Raw genomic sequence first — 18203 nt, 5'->3', positions numbered from 1 at the left:
GTACATTTTGGTGGCCTTTTATTGTCCCCAGCACAAGTTGCACCTGTATAATGATCATGCTGTTTAATCAGCTTCTTGATATTTTCCACACCATTCAGGTGGATGGATATCTTGGCAAAGGAGGAATGCTCACCAACAGAGATGTAAACCAATTTGAACTCAACTTGCACGTTTGATTTACTCAATTCAATCAAAGGACTATATTTGATCATTATCTTTTATTTCTTTGTATTTGAAAAAATCAGATTTTGAAGGTTGTATTTTAAAGGTGAAAATCATAGGGTGTCTATGTAATCAATTGACTTGAATGGGTAACATTAACTTTAGATGCGGCAGTCTGCTGCACCTGGAGTGATCTGTCACCTGAAGCTGTGGAAGACCATCGTCCAAGAACTGACAGAACTGATTTGTTTTTTAGTTTTAAAAAAGCGTCTGAGATTCTCATTGTAATGAAATACAACACATTTATTATTATCTGTTTGCTTCCCCATAGGAAGACTGGCTCGAGGATCAGGGAGCCCAAGAGACTGTTGGAGAATCTTTGCTAGGTGACCATGGAGTGACCCTGGTCGTCTAACCGCTACAGTACACTTCAATCAGAAGACACACCTGCTGAGAAATCGGTTAATACCAAAAGTCCCCCACACCCAACCTCATATCAAACCGAGCCAACCTAGCAGACATGTAGAGTGACAACCTGTCGCAGGCCTTTGGGAGTATCTCCTTACTGTAGGTAGATGTAAATGAGCTTCGTGGTGAGGTGACAGTTCTGAGGCAGGATAAGGAAGTGCTAAGAGAGAAACTGGCAATGGTCAAGTGCATCATGAGGAGAGAGGTAGCTGAGCTACAAAGGGAGTTGTCAGCAGTAATAGAATGGCTACAACACAGCGACACAACCATCCACACTTTTAAGAGAACAACTGGAGCCTACCACAACCCTCACTACCACACCCTCACATCGACAGTACGACCGCTTCTCATAGTGAACCTCCAGAACTCCTACAGGCTCAGCGTAAGTAAACAGACCTAAAACAACTCCTCCTCCCACACCAGAACATTCCCCTCATAAGAGAGGTCTGACGAGACCTCTTCAAGATTCTAACATCTCAGCCCCAGAGCACCAGTGCCAGCGGAGCCATGCTGGAATCCTCAGGAGAGAAGAACACAATGAAAGGCCACCTGTGGTCCCTACCCCACTCTATCCGAAGAACATCACTTCAGACACAGCAGCACACAGGGAGAGCACCCTATGGCCTTCATTTTATGTGACACCAATGGGACATTTCTCAGAGAGAAACTGCTATTCCCTGGCATGTAAGTCAGAATGCTATGGTGCCCAAAAGCAGCAAGTGCCTTGAAAAGTCTGTCAAGCAACAAATTAAATGGGGCCAAGCATATTATAATTCACACAGGTACTAATGTTTGATGGCAATGAGAGGACATGTAGCTCCTGCAATGCAGCAAGTTGCAGCCAGCGCTGCAGGGAGATTTCCTAACACCAAAATCTCTATGTCCACCATGGTGCTGCGTGGAGATGTGCCCTTCCACATTATTCAGAGCAACAATGCTGAGCTGTCTAGAGACTGTGCTCTCTTGGGCAATGTTTACCTAGCGAACCACTGTGACATTCACCCACAGCTGAACAAACAGGGTGTCGAGGTGTTTGCTAGGAAACTGAAAAAAACTACCCTGGAACAAAGCAAAAACCAAAATAAGAGGAACTCTGCTATACATATTTTCAAGCATGGTGGTGGCTGCATCATGTTATGGGTATCGTACATCCTCCAAGGTCACGACCACTAGCATTTTGATGATACAGCAGTAGAATTACAAGGATATAACGTCTACAGAAAAGACAGGAATGTCTATGGGGGAGCTGTATATATTCAGAGCCATATTCCTAAAAAGCTCAGAGAGAATCTCATGACAAATTAAGTAAAGTGCAGGTTCACCTGCCTCCTCTGAAGCCACATCAACACCATCATCCCAGAAACCCAAAACCCAATCCAATTTGCATACCGCCCCAACAGATCCACAGATGATGCAGTCTCTATTGCACTCCACTCTGCCCTTTCCCACCTGGACAAAAGGAACACCTATGTGAGAATGCATTTCATTGACTACAGCTCAGCATTCAATCCCATAATGCCCTCAAAGCTCATCACCAATCTAAGGATCCTAGGACTAAAAACCTCCCTCTGCAACTGGATCCTGGACTTCCTGACGGGCCGCCCCCAGGTGGTGAGGGTAGGTAACAACACATCCGCCACGCTGATCCTCAACACAGGGGCCCCTCGGGGGTGCTTGCTCAGCCCCCTCCTGTACTCCCTGTTCACTCATGACTGCACAGCCAGGCAAGATTCCAACACAATCATTAAATTTGCCGATGACACAACAGTGGTAGGCGTGATCACTGACAACAACAAGACAGCCTATTGGGAGGAGGTCCGAGACCTGGCAGGTTGGTGCCAGGACAACAACCTCTCCCTCAACGTGATCAAGACAAAGGGGATGATTGTGGACTACAGGAAAAAGAGGACCGAGCATGCCCCCATTTTCATCGACGGGGCTGCAGTGGAGCAGGTTGAGGGCTTCAAGTGCCTTGGTGTCCACATCACCAACAAACAAACATGGTCCAGGCACACCATGACAGTTGTGAAGCGCGCACGACAAAACCTATTCCCCCTCAGGAGACTGAAAAGATTTGGCATGGGTCCTCAGATCCTCAAAAGGTTCTACAGTTGCACCATCTAGAGCATCACTGCTCATTCTCTTACCGCAAGGCACTACAGAGGGTAGTGCGAATGGCCCAGTACATCACTGGGGCCAAGCTTTCTGCCATCCAGGACTTCCTGCCATCCAGACTATACCAGACGGTGTCAGAGGAAGGCCCTAAAAATGGTCAAAGACTCGAGCCACCCTAGTCATAGACTGTTCTCTCTGCTACCACATGGCAAGCGGTACCGGAGCGCCAAGTCTAGGTCCAAGAGGCTTCTAAACAGCTTCTACCTCCAAGCTATAAGACTCCTGAACATCTAGTCAAATGGCTACCCAGACTATTTGCACCCCCCCCCCCCCCCCTCTCCACACCACTGCCACTTTCTGTTGTCATCTATGCATGGTCACCTACATGTACATTCTACCTTAACTAACCGGTGCCCCCGCACATTGACTCTGTACCGGCACCCCCCTATATATATTGTTATTTTTCTATCTTTAATGACTTATTTTATATCTTATTCTTATCTGTATTTTTTTTAACTGCATGGTTGGTTAGGGGCTCGTAAGTAAGCATTTCACTGTAAGGTCTACACCTGTTGTATTCAGCACATGTGACTAATAAAATTTGATTTGATTTGCTCTATATCAGTTCCCATTGGCTGTAGTTGTCACGACTTCCACAGAGGTCGGTCCCTGTCCTTGTTCGGGCGACGTTCGGAGGTCGACCTCACTGCTAAAGGGGGGTCCATTTCAGTTGCAGTGGTCGGCTGAGGCGGATAGGGCTTTTGGTCACCTAAGGGCTCTGTTTACCGCGGCGCCCGTGCTGGCCCATCCGGATACTCTTTGGAGTTCATGGTGGAGGTGGACGTGTCCGAGGCTGGGATAGGAGCCGTGCTCTCTCAGCACTTGGGCACGCAGCCGAAGCTCCGTCCCTGTGCCTGCTTCTCGAAGAGGCTCAGGACCGGGAGTTTTGGGCTGTCGTCAAAACGTTGAAGACATGGAGACATTGGCTTGAGGGGCTAAACACCCTTTTCTCATCTGGACTGACCCTTTTCTCATCTGGACTGACCACCCCAACTTGGAGTACATCCGGGCAGCGAGGAGACTGAATCCTCGTCAGGCAAGGTGGGCCATGTTTTTCACCCGTTTTGTTTTCACCCTTTCTTACAGACCAGGTTCCCAGAATGTGATGGCAGACTCACTGTCCCGGCTGTATGACACAGAGGAGCGGCCCATGCATCCTACCTCCATACTCTCTGCCTCCTGCCTGGTGGCGCCAGTAGTATGGGAGCTGGACGCGGACATTGAGCAGGCGTTACGTGCCGAGCCCGCTCCCCTCCAGTGTCCTTCTGGGCGTCTGTATGTTCCGTCTGTTGTCCGTGACTGACTGATCTATTGGGCTCACACGTCACCCTCCTCTGTTCATCCAGGGATTGGTCGGACAGTGCACTGTTTGAGTGGGAAGTACTGGTGGTCCACCATGGCTATGGACGTGAGGGTTTATGTGTCCTCCTGCTCAGTGTGCACCCAGTGAAAGGCTCCTAGGCACCTGCCCAGAGGTAAACTACATCCCTTACCTGTTCCACAACGGCCTTGGTCGCACCTGTCGATTGATTTTCTTACCGATCTCCACCCCTCACAGGGTAACACCACGATCCTGGTCGTTGTGCATCGTTTCTCTAAGTCCTGCCGTCTGCTCCCTCTGCCCGGTCTCCCTACGGCCCTACAGACTGCGGAGGCCTTGTGCCGGAAGACGTGCGTAAACTACAGAGTGCCTGAGGGTCTGGAGTTCACTTCGAGGGTCTGGAGGGCGTTCATGGAACGTCTGGGGGTTTCACCCCGAGTGTAATGGGCAGGTGGAGAGAGTGAACCAGGATGTGGGTAGGTTTCTGTGGTCTTGTTGCCAGGACAGGCCGGGTGGAGTGGGCGGAGGTCGTGCCCTGGGTCGAGATTGCTCAGAACTCGCTCCGCCACTCCGCCACTCCTCCACTAACCTCTCCCCGTTTCAGTGTGTACTGGGGTACCTGCCAGTTCTGGTGCCTTGGCATCAGAGTCAGACCGAGGCTCCTGCGGTGGACGACTGGTTCAGGCACACGGGGGAGACATGGGACGCCGCCCATGTTCACCTCCAGCGGGCTGTCACCGACGTGAGGCCCCGGTGTTTGCACCGGGTCTGGCTCTCGACCCGAAACCTGCCCCTGCGCCTGCCCTGCTGGGCCCGAGGTTTGTGGGGCCATTTAAAGTCCTGAGGAGAGTGAACGAGGTTAGTTACAGGTTACAGCATCCCCCCAATTACTGTATTAACCCCTCGTTCCATGTGTCTCTCCTCAGGCCGGTGGTGGCTGGCCCGCTCCAGGAGTCTGAGGTGCGGGAGGTTCCTCCGCCCCCTCTGGACATCGAGGGGCCCCGGCATACTCCGTTCACTCCATACTGGATTCGAGGCGTCTGGCGAAGGGCCTTCAGTAACTCGTGGAGTGGGAAGGGTACGGTCTGGAGGAGAGGTGCTGGGTCCCGGTGGAGCACGTGTTGGACCCTTCAATGCTGCGGGAGTTCCACCCTCTCCGGCCTGTGCCTTGCCCTCCGTGTCATCCCATGCCGATGTCGGCGCGCTGCTGGAGTCGCACGTCAAGGGGCGGTACTGTCACGACTTCCACCGAGGTCGGTCCCTCTCCTTGTTCGGGCGGCTTTCGGTGATCGACGTCACCGGTCTTCTAGCCATCGCCGATCCACCTTTAATTTTCCATTTGTTTTGTCTTGTTTTCCCGCACACCTGGTTTGCATTCCTTCATTACTCGTCTTGCATATAACCCTCTGTTTCCCCCCATGTATGTGTGTGGAATTGTTATATGTAAATGTATGTGTACTCCAGGCTGGTTTGCGCCGGGTTATTGTAACCGGTGTGTGTTTAGTTTTTTGAGTACCATTGTCACGTTCTGACCTTAGTTCCTTTGTTATGTCTTTGTTTTAGTTTGGTCAGGGCGTGAGTTGGGGTGGGTAGTCTATGTTCATTTTTCTATGTTGCGTTTATGTGTTTGGCCTGGTATCGTTCTCAATCAGAGGCAGGTGTCGTTCGATGTCTCTGATTGAGAATCATACTTAGGTAGCCTTTTCCCACCTGTGTTTTGTGGGTGATTATTTTCTGTTCAGTGTTTTTCCATTCACCGTACAGGACTGTTCGTTTGTCGTTTTATTATTTGTTCAGTGTTCAGTTGTTTTATTAAAAACATGGACACTTACCACGCCGCACATTGGTCCTCCTCTTCTTCTACCTACGATGATCGTTACAACCGTGTTTTGTTCGCCTCAATAAAGGGCTCTGTGTGCTACCCTGCAGACAGTTACACACTCCTTTACAGTAGTGACCATAACACTGTGGCAATAACAAATCAAATGTATATATCAAATGTATTTATATAGCCCTTCGTACATCAGCTGATATCTCAAAGTGCTGTACAGAAACCCAGCCTAAAACCCCAAACAGCAAGCAATGCAGGTGTAGAAGCACAGTCGCTAGGAAAAACTCCCTAGAAAGGCCAAAACCTAGGAAGAAACCTAGAGAGGAACCAGGCTATGTGGGGTGGCCAGTCCTCTTCTGGCTGTGCCGGGTGGAGATTATAACAGAACATGGCCAAGATGTTCAAATGTTCATAAATGACCAGCATGGTCGAATAATAATAAGGCTGAACAGTCAGGTGGACTGGGGACAGCAAGGAGTCATCATGTCAGGTCGTCCTGGGGCACGGTCCTAGGGCTCAGGTCCTCCGAGAGAGAGAAAGAAAGATTGAATTAGAGAGAGCATATGTGGGGTGGCCAGTCCTCTTCTGGCTGTGCCGGGTGGAGATGATAACAGAACATGGCCAAGATGTTCAAATGTTCATAAATGACCAGCATGGTCGAATAATAATAAGGCAGAACAGTTGAAACTGGAGCAGCAGCATGGCCAGGTGGACTGGGGACAGCAAGGAGTCATCATGTCAGGTAGTCCTGGGGCATGGTCCTAGGGCTCAGGTCCTCCGAGAGAGAGAAAGAAAGAGAGAAGGAGAGAATTAGAGAACACACACTTAGATTCACACAGGACACCGAATAGGACAGGAGAAGTACTCCAGATATAACAAACTGACCCTAGCCCCTTGACACAAACTACTGCAGCATAAATACTGGAGGCTGAGACAGGAGGGGTCAGGAGACACTGTGGCCCCATCCGAGGACACCCCCGGACAGGGCCAAACAGGAAGGATATAACCCCACCCACTTTGCCAAAGCACAGCCCCCACACCACTAGAGGGATATCTTCAACCACCATCCTGAGACAAGGCTGAGTATAGCCCACAAAGATCTACGCCACGGCACAACCCAAGGGGGGGGCGCCGCCAACCCAGACAGGATGACCACAACAGTGAATCAACCCACTCAGGTGACGCACCCCTTCCAGGGACGGCATGAGAGAGCCCCAGTAAGCCAGTGACTCAGCCCCTGTAATAGGGTTAGAGGCAGACAAGCAAAGCCAAAGTACCAAAGGCAGGGCCTAAAGTTATTTTTAAGAGCAAAATGTTTTCTCAGGACTCTTGTTAATTATGTAAAACCATAAGGAGGAGAATCCAAAAGCAACACTTAGAGTATTTGTACAATTATTCTTGCCAATTGTTGACAAACATGCACCTGTTAAGAAACTAACAGTAAGATGATAAATTGAAAAATTGTATTCAACAAAATTATGCAAAAAAGTTGTAAAACAAGTCAGGCTTCTCAACTGATTGGTTGACATACTGTCAATAAAGAAAGTGTGACTACACTTAACAACAAAATAAGAAGTTTTATTACCAAAACAAGATAAATTACATTTTAAAAAACTATTAAAAAAAAGAGCACCTTTAATTATATTATGGGCAGAGAACACAATTAATTGTTCATTGCAGTTGATCAGTCATTTATAACAAAACCTTTTGATAGAGCCAATAATTTCAATGACGATTTCACCGGTAAAGTGTAACGTACTGGGTGTAGTGGGTGAGAAGCCTTAAACTGTCCAGCAAAACCCACGAAATGGGAAACACGTAACCCACAGACGTGCACACAAGTTACACAAAACAATCCCGCACAAAGAGCAGGCGGGCCTACTGGTAAATAAAGGGAAAGGGGAAAAAGGATCAGTGGCAGCTATTAGGCCGGTGACGACGAACGCCGAGCGCCACCCGAACAGGAAGGGGAGCCACCTTCGGTAGGAGTCTTGACATAAAGTGGACAAACTGAGAAGTGAAATGACAATATTGAACAGTGACACATCATATTTGTGTATTCAAGATCTAATAATGAAAGAGAAGAATAGCTGTTTTTGAATTTGGTCAAGTTTGTGTGGAAGAGGTGGAATCACTGTTGTTGTCCATCAATAATGATAAGCCACCAGGTATAGACAACCTAGATGGAGAAACTATTAACAATGGTAGCAGACTGTATTGCCACCCCTATTTGTCATGTCTTCAACCAAAGCATAGAAGAGTGTGTCATCAGGTGTGGTATGAAGCTAAAGTTATTCCTCTACCTAAAAATAGAGCCAGCAAAGGATGCTTTACTAACAATCAGTTTGCTGTCTGTTCTTAGTTAACTGATGGAAATAATTGTGTTGGAACAAATACAATGCTACTTTTTAAGGAAGAAGTTTAATACTGACTTTCAGCATGCGTATAGGGAAGGGCACTCAACTTGAACTGCACTGACACAGATGGCTGATAAATGGCTAAAATGGCTCAAATAAATGGATAATGAAATGATAGTTGCAGCAGTATTGTTAGATTTCAGTGCAGCCTTTGACATTATTGACTATATTTAGTTATTGGAAAAAACAATCTCTAGTTATGGCTTTACATCACCTGCCATCACATGGTTGGAGAGTTACTTATCCAATAGATCTCAAGAGAGTAGTCTTCAATGGAAGCTTCTCTAAGATTAGCTCTCTACAGTGCGGAATGCCTCAGGGCAGTGCCTTGGGCCGTCACTCTTCTCAATTTTTTACAAATGATTTGCTACTTGTCTTACAAGAAGCTAAAATGACTATGTATGCTAATGATATGCTAATGCACACACTACACATCAGCACCTACAGCCAGTGAGCTCACTGAGACTCTTAGCAAGGAGTTACAGTCAGTGTCAGAATGGGCAATTAACAGTAAACTGGTCTTGAATACATCTAAAACCAAAAGCATATACATCTAAAACCAAAAGCATTGTATTTCGTTCAAAGCATTCTCTTAGACATTAAACGTTTTGAAGAAGCTAAACTCATAGGAGTAATATTGGATGGTCAGTTATATTGACAAAGTTGTGAAGATGGGTTTTATAACTTTTTACACAGATCAACTGTACTAGTTGTTCAGGCTTTGATCTTGTCCCATCTTGATTACTGTCCGGTAAAATCGTCAGGTGCAACAAAGGAAGACCTAGTAAAGCTGCAGCTGGCTCAAAACAAAGCATCACATCTTGCCCTTAACTGCACACACAGAACTAACAACAACATGCTTGATAGTCTCATGGTTGAAGGTTGAGGAGGAATTGAGTACCCCTCTTCTAGTCTTTTTAAGAAACATATTTGTGTGTTAAATGCCTAATCACTTGTATAACCCATTTGCATACACTTCAGACATACCCCACCAGACATGGCACTATGTGTTTCTTCACGGTACCCAAAACAGAATTAATGCGGAGATCAGTATAGAGCCATGTCATCGCGGAATGCTCTGCCACCAGAGGTTACTCAGGCAAAAAGAAAGTTTAGCTTAAAAAAAACAGATATACATCTTGTATCACTGCGTCTCTTTCTAAAGATTTAATTTAACTGTACGTGTGCCTGCGTGTGTGTGTGTGTGTGTGTGTGTACACACACACATACATACATACATACATACATACATACATACATACATACATACATACATACATACATACATACATACATACATACATACATACATACATACATACTGTCATGACTGTCCTGATCAGGTCAGGTTAAAGGAGACCACAACCCTACAGATTATCTCTCAACCCCAACAGAGGAGGAGAGATCTAGGGGTCTGAAGATGTGAGGGGGTTTATGACCCCTCACGCCCCTGGTAAATCTCAGGCCACAGACAAATTCCTTTGTCCTGTTACTATGGAGAACCAGCCTCAGAACATTAAACATGAAATAAAGGGACTTTGGAACAATGGTTTACGTCAGCCACAATGATGAAATATGAAAATGTATGTCATGTTTGTTTTGTTATTAAAGGTTAATAGATGACATTATTACGAAAACATTGTAATGTGAAGGGTTTTCCTAGTATATGTTTGATGTTTATACATTGTACGTTGTGTGGAAAATATCCAAATCAAGGAGAATGTTTTGGGGAAGATGAAATGTTAAGTTAGTTGTCTAAAATTGGATTTGAGTCAAATCTGGACCTTGCCTCATTAACTTGGTACGCCCAGAGAATTGCCCTAAAGGCGGCTACGCCCACTTCTGACCCAAGGGTATAAAACCTGTGAGTATAGAATTTACAGGACGACTACGTGACCCCAGCTGCAGCAAGGTCTAACAAAGTCAAGGAACCCAGAGCAAGTTTGAGGACAAAGAAATCCTTTTCTACCCATGCTACGGATGAGTAGCTGTGTCTAAGCGTGTGAATTCAAGTCGAACCACCTAGCCTCCATCTCCCATCGAATCATGCTATCTAAAGGGTTTCATTACATTATTATTCATTACATTACATTACATTATATTCTGACCCATAAGAGCGGCAGTTTGGGGCAAGGCTGGGGTTAGAATAGCATAGCTGACAAATTCACCCACATTTATATTTCTCTTGTGTACTTTCTTTTTTCTCTCTCTTTTGAAATTGTGGGTAACGTGCCATAGTGTGTTGGCCCGTTATACAAAGTTCTAATCAATCTAATCAGCCTATAATGTGTTTTGTCTATGTGTATCTTTCATCATCATTTTAGCTTTTTAGTAAATAAATATTCAACTAAGATTGGTGTGGTACGAATTCATTGGTGGGACGCGGGTCCATGCAGATTCACGGGCTATACGACGTTCAGAACGAGATTGTTAGAGGAAACTGGTTAATTAGCGGATGTGAAATCGATATTCTGATATTCTTTTAGTTAATTTGGGAATAGAAACTCAATAAAAACTAGTTTTCCCATGGTGCCCCAGGTTAATGAGTTAATAATTGCTTGATTCAGTTAATCGATGAACAACAGTCGTCACATTAACTAATACAACGTCACGACAATACATACATACATACATACATAAACTCAGCAAAAAATGAAACGTCCTCTCACTGTCAACTGGTTTATTTTCAGCAAACCTAACGTGTAAATATTTGTATGAACATAACAAGATTCATCAACTGAGACATAAACTGAACAAGTTCCACAGACATGTGACTAACATAAATTTAATAATGTGTCCCTGAACAAAGGGGGGGTCCAAATCAAAAGTAACAGTCAGTACTGCAGGGCATCTCCTCCTCATGGACTGCACCAGATTTGCCAGTTCTTGCTGTGAGATGTTACCCCACTCTTCCACCAAGGCACCTGCAAGTTCCCAGACATTTCTGGAGGGAATGGCCCTAGTCCTCACCCTCTGATCCAACAGGTCCCAGACGTGCTCAATGGGATTGAGATCTGGGTTCTTCGCTGGCCATGGCAGAACACTGACATTTCTGTCTTGCAGGAAATCACTCACAGAACGAGCAGTATGGCTGGTGGCATTGTCATGCTGGAGGGTCATGTCAGGATGAGCCTGCAGGAAGGGTACCAGATGAGGGAGGAGGATGTATTCCCTGTAACGCACAGCGTTGAGATTGCCTGCAATGACAACAGACTCAGTCCGATGATGCTTTGACACACCGCCCAGACCATGACGGACCCTCCACCTCCAAGTCAATCCCGCTCCAGAGTACATGCTTCGGTGTAACACTCAGTCCCTCGACAATAAATACTAATCCGACCATTACCCCTGAGCACTTTTTGCCAGTCCTGTCTGGTCCAGCGACGGTGGGTTTGTGCCCATAGGCGACGTTGTTGCCGGTGATGTCTGGTGAGGACCTGCCTAACAACAGGCCTACAAGCCAGCCTCTCCCAGCCTATTGCGGACAGTCTGAGCACTGATGGAGGGATTGTGCGTTCCTAGCGTAACTCGGGCAGTTGTTGCCATCCTGTACCTGAACAGGTGTGATGTTCGGATGTACCGATCCTGTGCAGGTGTTGTTACACATGGTCTGCCACTGCGATGATGATCAGCTGTCCATCCTGTCTCCCTGTAGCGCTGTCTTATCCGTCTCACAGTACGGACATTGCAATTTATTGCCCTGACCACATCTGCAGTCCTCATGCCTCCTTGCATTATGCCTAAGGCATGTTCACGCAGATGAGCAGGGACACACTGGGCATCTTTCTTTTGGTGTTTTTCAGAGTCAGTAGAAAGGCCTCTTTAGTGTCCTGTTTTCATAATTGTAACCTTAATTGCCTACCGTCTGTAAGCTGTTTGTGTCTTAACAACCCTTCCACTGGTGCATGTTCATTAATTGTTTATGGTTCATTGAACAGACATGGGAAACAGTGTTTAAACCCTTTACAATGAAGATCTGTGAAGTTATTTGGATTTTTATTAATTATATTTGAAAGATAGGTTCCTGATAAGGGGACGTTTCTTTTTTTGCTGAGTTTACATACATACATAGTACATACGTACATACAATGCATTCGGAAAGTATTCAGACCCCTTGACCTTTTTCCACATTTTGTTATGTTACAGCCTTATTCTAAAATTGATTTATTTTTGCAAATTAAAATAAAAAATAAATAAATTATATCACATTTCCGTAAGTATGCAGACCCTTTACTCAGTACTTTGTTGAAGCAATCCATTTTTACATCAATTTTCCCATTATTAAAGTGGTTGGAGTTGAGTCAGTATGTTGGCAGCAGCCACTCAATGTCAGTGGTGGCTGTTTAACAGTCTGATTGGCATTGAGATAGAAGCTGTTTTTCAGTATCTCGGTCCCTGCTTTGATGCACCTGTACTGATCTCGCCTTCTGGATGATAGTTGGGTGAACACGCAGTGGCTCGGGTGGTTGTTGTCCTTGATGATCTTTTTTGGCCTTCCTGTGACATCGGGTGGTGTAGGTGTCCTGGAGGGCAGGTAGTTTGCCCCCGGTGATGCGTTGTGCAGACCTCACTACCCTCTGGAGAGCCTTACGGTTGTGGGTGGAGCAGTTGCCATACCAGGCGGTGATACAGCCCGACAGGATGCTCTCGATTGTACATCTGTAAAAGCTTGTGAGTGCTTTTGGTGACAAGCCAAATTACTTCAGCCTCCTGAGGTTGAAGAGGCGCTGCTGTATCTTCTTCACCACGCTGTCTGTGTGGGTGGACCAATTCAGTTTGTCCGTGATGTGTACGCCGAGGAACTTAAAACTTACTACCCTCTCCACTTTTGTCCTGTCGATGTGGATAGGGGGGTGCTCACTCTGCTGTTTCCTGAAGTCCCCGATTATCTCCTTTGTTTTGTTGATGTTGAGTGTGAGGTTATTTTCCTGACACCGCACTCCGAGGGCCCTCACCTCCTTCCTGTAGGCCGTAACGTCGTTGTTGGTAATCAAGCCTACCACTGTAGTGTCGTCTGCAAACTTGATGATTGAGTTGGAGGCGTGCGTGGCCACGCAGTCGTGGGTGAACAGGGAGTACAGGAGAGTGCTGAAAACGCACACTTGTGGGGCCCCAGTGTTGAAGATCAGCGGGGTGGAGATGTTGTTACCTACCTCACCACCTGGGGGCTGCCCGTCAGGAAGTCCAGTACCCAGTTGCACAGGGTGGGGTCGAGACCTTGATGACGAGTTTGGAGGGCAATGTGGTGTTAAATGCTGAGCTGTAGTCGATGAACAGCATTCTCACATAGGTATTCCTCTTGTCCAGATGGGTTAGGGCAGTGTGCAGTGTGGTTGCGATTGCGTCTTCTGTGGACATATATTTGGCGGTAAGCAATTTGGAGTGGGTCTAGTGTGTCAGGTAGGGTGGAGGTGATATGGTCCTTAACTAGTCTCTCAGAGCACTTCATGATGACGAAAGTGAGTGCTACGGGGCAGTAGTTGTTTAGCTCAGTTACCTTAGCTGTCTTGGGAAAAGGAACAATGGTGGCCCTCTTGAAGCATGTGGGAACAGCAGACTGGGATAGGGATTGATTGAATATGTCCGTAAACACACCAGCCAGCTGGTCTGCGCATGCTCTGAGGACACGGCTGGGCATGCAGTCTGGGCCTGCAGCCTTGCGAGGGTTAACACGTTTAAATGTTTTACTTATGTCGGCTGCAGTGAAGGGCCGTGTCAGTGGCACTGTATTGTTCTCAAAGCGAGCAAAGAAGTTGTTTAGTCTGTCTGGGAGCAAGGCATCGTGGTCCGCGACGGGGCTGGTTTTCTTTTTGTAATCCGTGATTGACTGTAGACCCTGCCACATACCTCTTGTGTCTGAGCCGTTGAATTGTGACTCTACTTTGTCTCTATACTGACGCTTAGCTTGTTTGATTGCCTTGCGGAGGGAATAGCTACACTGTTTGTATTCGGTCATGTTTCCGGTCACCTTGCCCTGGTTGGTTTCTGGTTTTGGAATGTTTTAATAGTCACTGTGGGTACGACATCGCCGACGCACTTGCTAATAAACTCGCTCACCGAATCAGCGTATTCGTCAATGTTGTTGTTTGACGCAATGCAGAACATATCCCAAATCCACATGATCGAAGCAATTTTGAAGCGTGGAATCAGATATGTCGAACCAGCGTTGAACAGACCTGAGCGCGGTACCTTCCTGTTTAATTTTCTGTCTATAGGCTGGGAGCAACAAAATGGAGTCATGGTCAGCTTTTCCAAAAGGAGGGCGGGGGAGGGCCTTATATGCGTCGCGGAAGTTAGAATAACAATGATCCAGGGTTTTACCAGCCCTGGTAGCACAATCGATATGCTGATAGAATTTAGGGAGTCTTGTTTTCAGATTAGCCTTGTTAAAATCCCCAGCTACAATGAATGCAGCCTCAGGATATGTGGTTTCCAGTTTACATAGAGTCAAATAAAGTTTGTTCAGGGCCGACGATGTGTCTGCTTGGGGGGGAATATATGCCGCTGTGATTATAATCGAAGAGAATTGTCTTGGTAGATAATGCGGTCGACATTTGATTGTGTGGAATTCTAAGTCAGGTGAACAGAAGGACTTGAGTTCCTGTATGTTGTTATGATCACACCAGGTTTCGTTAACCATAAGGCATACCCCCCCCCCCCGCCCCTCTTCTTACTAGAAAGATGCTTGTTTCTGTTGGCGCGATGTGTGAAGAAACCAGCTGGCTGTATCGACTCCGATAGCGTGTCTCGAGTGAGCCATGTTTCTGTGAAGCAAAACATTTTACAGTCTCTTACGTCTCTCTGGAATGCTACCCTTGCTCGGATTTCATCAACCTTGTTGTCAAGAGACTGGACTTTGGCGAGTAGTATGCTCGGGAGCGGTGCGCGATGGCGACGTTGTTTTGGTTTACTGGCCGGGATCCGATCCATTGTCCTGGGTGGTGGGCAAAAGACAGGATCCACTTCTGGAAAGTAGTATTCCTGGTCGTAATGATGGTGAGTTGACGTTGCTCTTATATCCAGTAGTGCCTCCCGACTGTATGGAATAAAACCTAAGATTACCTGGGGTTGCAATGTAAGAAATAACACGTAAAAGAAAACAAAATACTGCACAGTTTCCTAGGAATGCGAAGTGAGGCGGCCATCTCTGTCGGCGCCGGAAGTCATTCAACACTGTTATCAGGAAATATTCCAAAAGCATGGAAATCAACTTTTGTGCTGCCACTCCATAAGGGGGATAGTAGTGATCTTAATAATTATCACCCCATTTCAAGGCTTCCTTGTCTAGCTAAGATTCTGAATCCTTGGTAAATGTACTACTTTGCTCTTCTTTATCTGAGAATTTTGAATGCAACCAATCAGGGTTTAGCACTATCACAGCAAACACTAGTTAATGATCTTGTCAATGCTTTAGACAGTCAAATTAAATGTGCTATTTTAGAATTTTACAATTAATAATGTAAAATACAGAAAGACAGAAAGACTCATGTGAACTAATTACAGAGGAGGAACTTCTTAATGCAATTGAAGCCTTAACCTGGGTCAAATGTTTCAGGTAGCCTTCCACAAGCTTCCCACAATAAGTTGGGTGAATTTTGTCCCATTCCTCCTGACAGAACTGGTGTAACTTAGTCAGGTTTGTAGGCCTCCTTGCCCGCACACACTTTTTTCAGTTCTGCCCACAAATTGTCTATAGATAGGATTGATGTCAGGGTTTTGTTTTTGTTTACAAAGCTTTCCAATATCTCGCAAAGAAGGGAACATATTGGTAGATAGGTCAAAATAAAAAAAGCAGACACTGACTATCCCTTTGAGTATGGTGAAGTTATTAATAACACTTTTGATTGTGTATCAATTTTACACAGTCACTTCAAATTTAAACTGTCACTCCTTCCTAACTCAGTTGCCAGATTTCAGTTACGGAGTGTCATGGCTATTACAGGGGAGAACTTTTTTTATTTTTTATTTCACCTTTATTTAATTAACCAGGTAGGCTAGTTGAGAACAAGTTCTCATTTGCAACTGTGACCTGGCCAAGATAAAGCAAAGCAGTGTGACACAGACAACAACACAGAGTTACACATGGAGTAAACAATAAACAAGCCAATAACACAAACAAATCAATGACACAGTAGAAAAAAGAAAGTATATATACAGTGTGTGCAAAATGCATGAGAAGGTAGGCAATAATAGGCCATAGGAGCGAATAGTTACAATTTAGCAGATTAACACTGGAGTGAAAAATGAGCAGATGATGATGTGCAAATAGAGATACTGGTGTGCAAAAGAGCATAAAAGTAGATAAAATAAAACAGTATGGGGATGAGGTAGATAGATTGGGTGGGCTATTTACAGATGGACTATGTACAGCTGCAGCAATCGGTTAGTTGCTCAGATAGTTGATGTTTAATGTTGGTGAGGGAAATAAAGGATGGATAAAGGATGGAACTTGAGGATGGATCAACAACATTGAATACTGAAAAAAATGTAAATGCAAAAATATCAAAGATTTTACTGAGTTACAGTGGGGGTCAGCCTGATGAACGAAACTAGTCAGTAATCTCCTCCATATTTTATTATGCAAGTCAGTTAAGAACTAATTCTTATTTTCAATGACGGCCTAGGAACAGTGGGTTAACTGCCTCGCTCAGGGGTAGAACAACTTATTTTTACCTTGTCAGCTCGGGGATTCAATGTTGCAACCTTTCGGTTACAAGTCCAACGCTCTAACCACTAGGCTAGCTGCCACCCCTTATGTGGCATGACACATCTCCTTTGCATAGGCTGTTGATTGTGGCCTTTGGAATGTTGTCCCACTCCTCTTCAATGGCTGTGGAAAGTTGCTGGATATTGGTGGGAACTGGAACACGCTGTCAAATCAAATCAAATCAAATGTATTTATATAGCCCTTCGTACATCAGCTGATATCTCAAAGTGCTGTACAGAAACCCAGCCTAAAACCCCAAACAGCAAGCAATGCAGGTGTAGAAGCACGGTGGCTAGGAAAAACTCCCTAGAAAGGCCAAAACCTAGGAAGAAACCTAGAGAGGAACCAGGCTATGTGGGGTGGCCAGTCCTCTTCTGGCTGTGCCGGGTGGAGATTATAACAGAACATGGACAAGATTTTCAAATGTTCATAAATGATCAGCATGTTCGAATAATAAGAAGGCAGAACAGTTGAAACTGGAGCAGCAGCACGGCCAGGTGGACTGGGGACAGCAAGGAGTCATCATGTCAGGTAATCCTGGGGCATGGTCCTAGGGCTCAGGTCCTCCGAGAGAGAGAAGGAGAGAATTAGAGAACGCACACTTAGATTCACACAGGACACCGAATAGGACAGGAGAAGTACTCCAGATATAACAAACTGACCCTAGCCCCCCGACACATAAACTACTGCAGCATAAATACTGGAGGCTGAGACAGGAGGGGTCAGGAGACACTGTGGACCCATCCGAGGACACCCCCGGACAGGGCCAAACAGGAAGGATATAACCCCACCCACTTTGCCAAAGCACAGCCCCCACACCACTAGAGGGATATCTTCAACCACCAACTTACCATCCTGAGACAGGGACAACCCAAGGGGGGGCGCCAACCCAGACAGGATGACCACATCAGTGAATCAACCCACTCAGGTGACGCACCCCTTCCAGGGACGGCATGAGAGAGCCCCAGTAAGCCAGTGACTCAGCCCCTGTAATAGGGTTAGAGGCAGAGAATCCCAGTGGAAAGAGGGGAACCGGCCAGGCAGAGACAGCAAGGGCGGTTCGTTGCTCCAGAGCCTCGTACATGTCGATCCATAGCATCCCAAACATGCTCAATGGGTGAC

This window comes from Oncorhynchus kisutch, linkage group LG7, assembly GCF_002021735.2.
Source record: "Oncorhynchus kisutch isolate 150728-3 linkage group LG7, Okis_V2, whole genome shotgun sequence".
Lineage (NCBI taxonomy): Eukaryota > Metazoa > Chordata > Actinopteri > Salmoniformes > Salmonidae > Oncorhynchus > Oncorhynchus kisutch.
Note: the sequence above shows the minus strand (reverse complement) of the source record.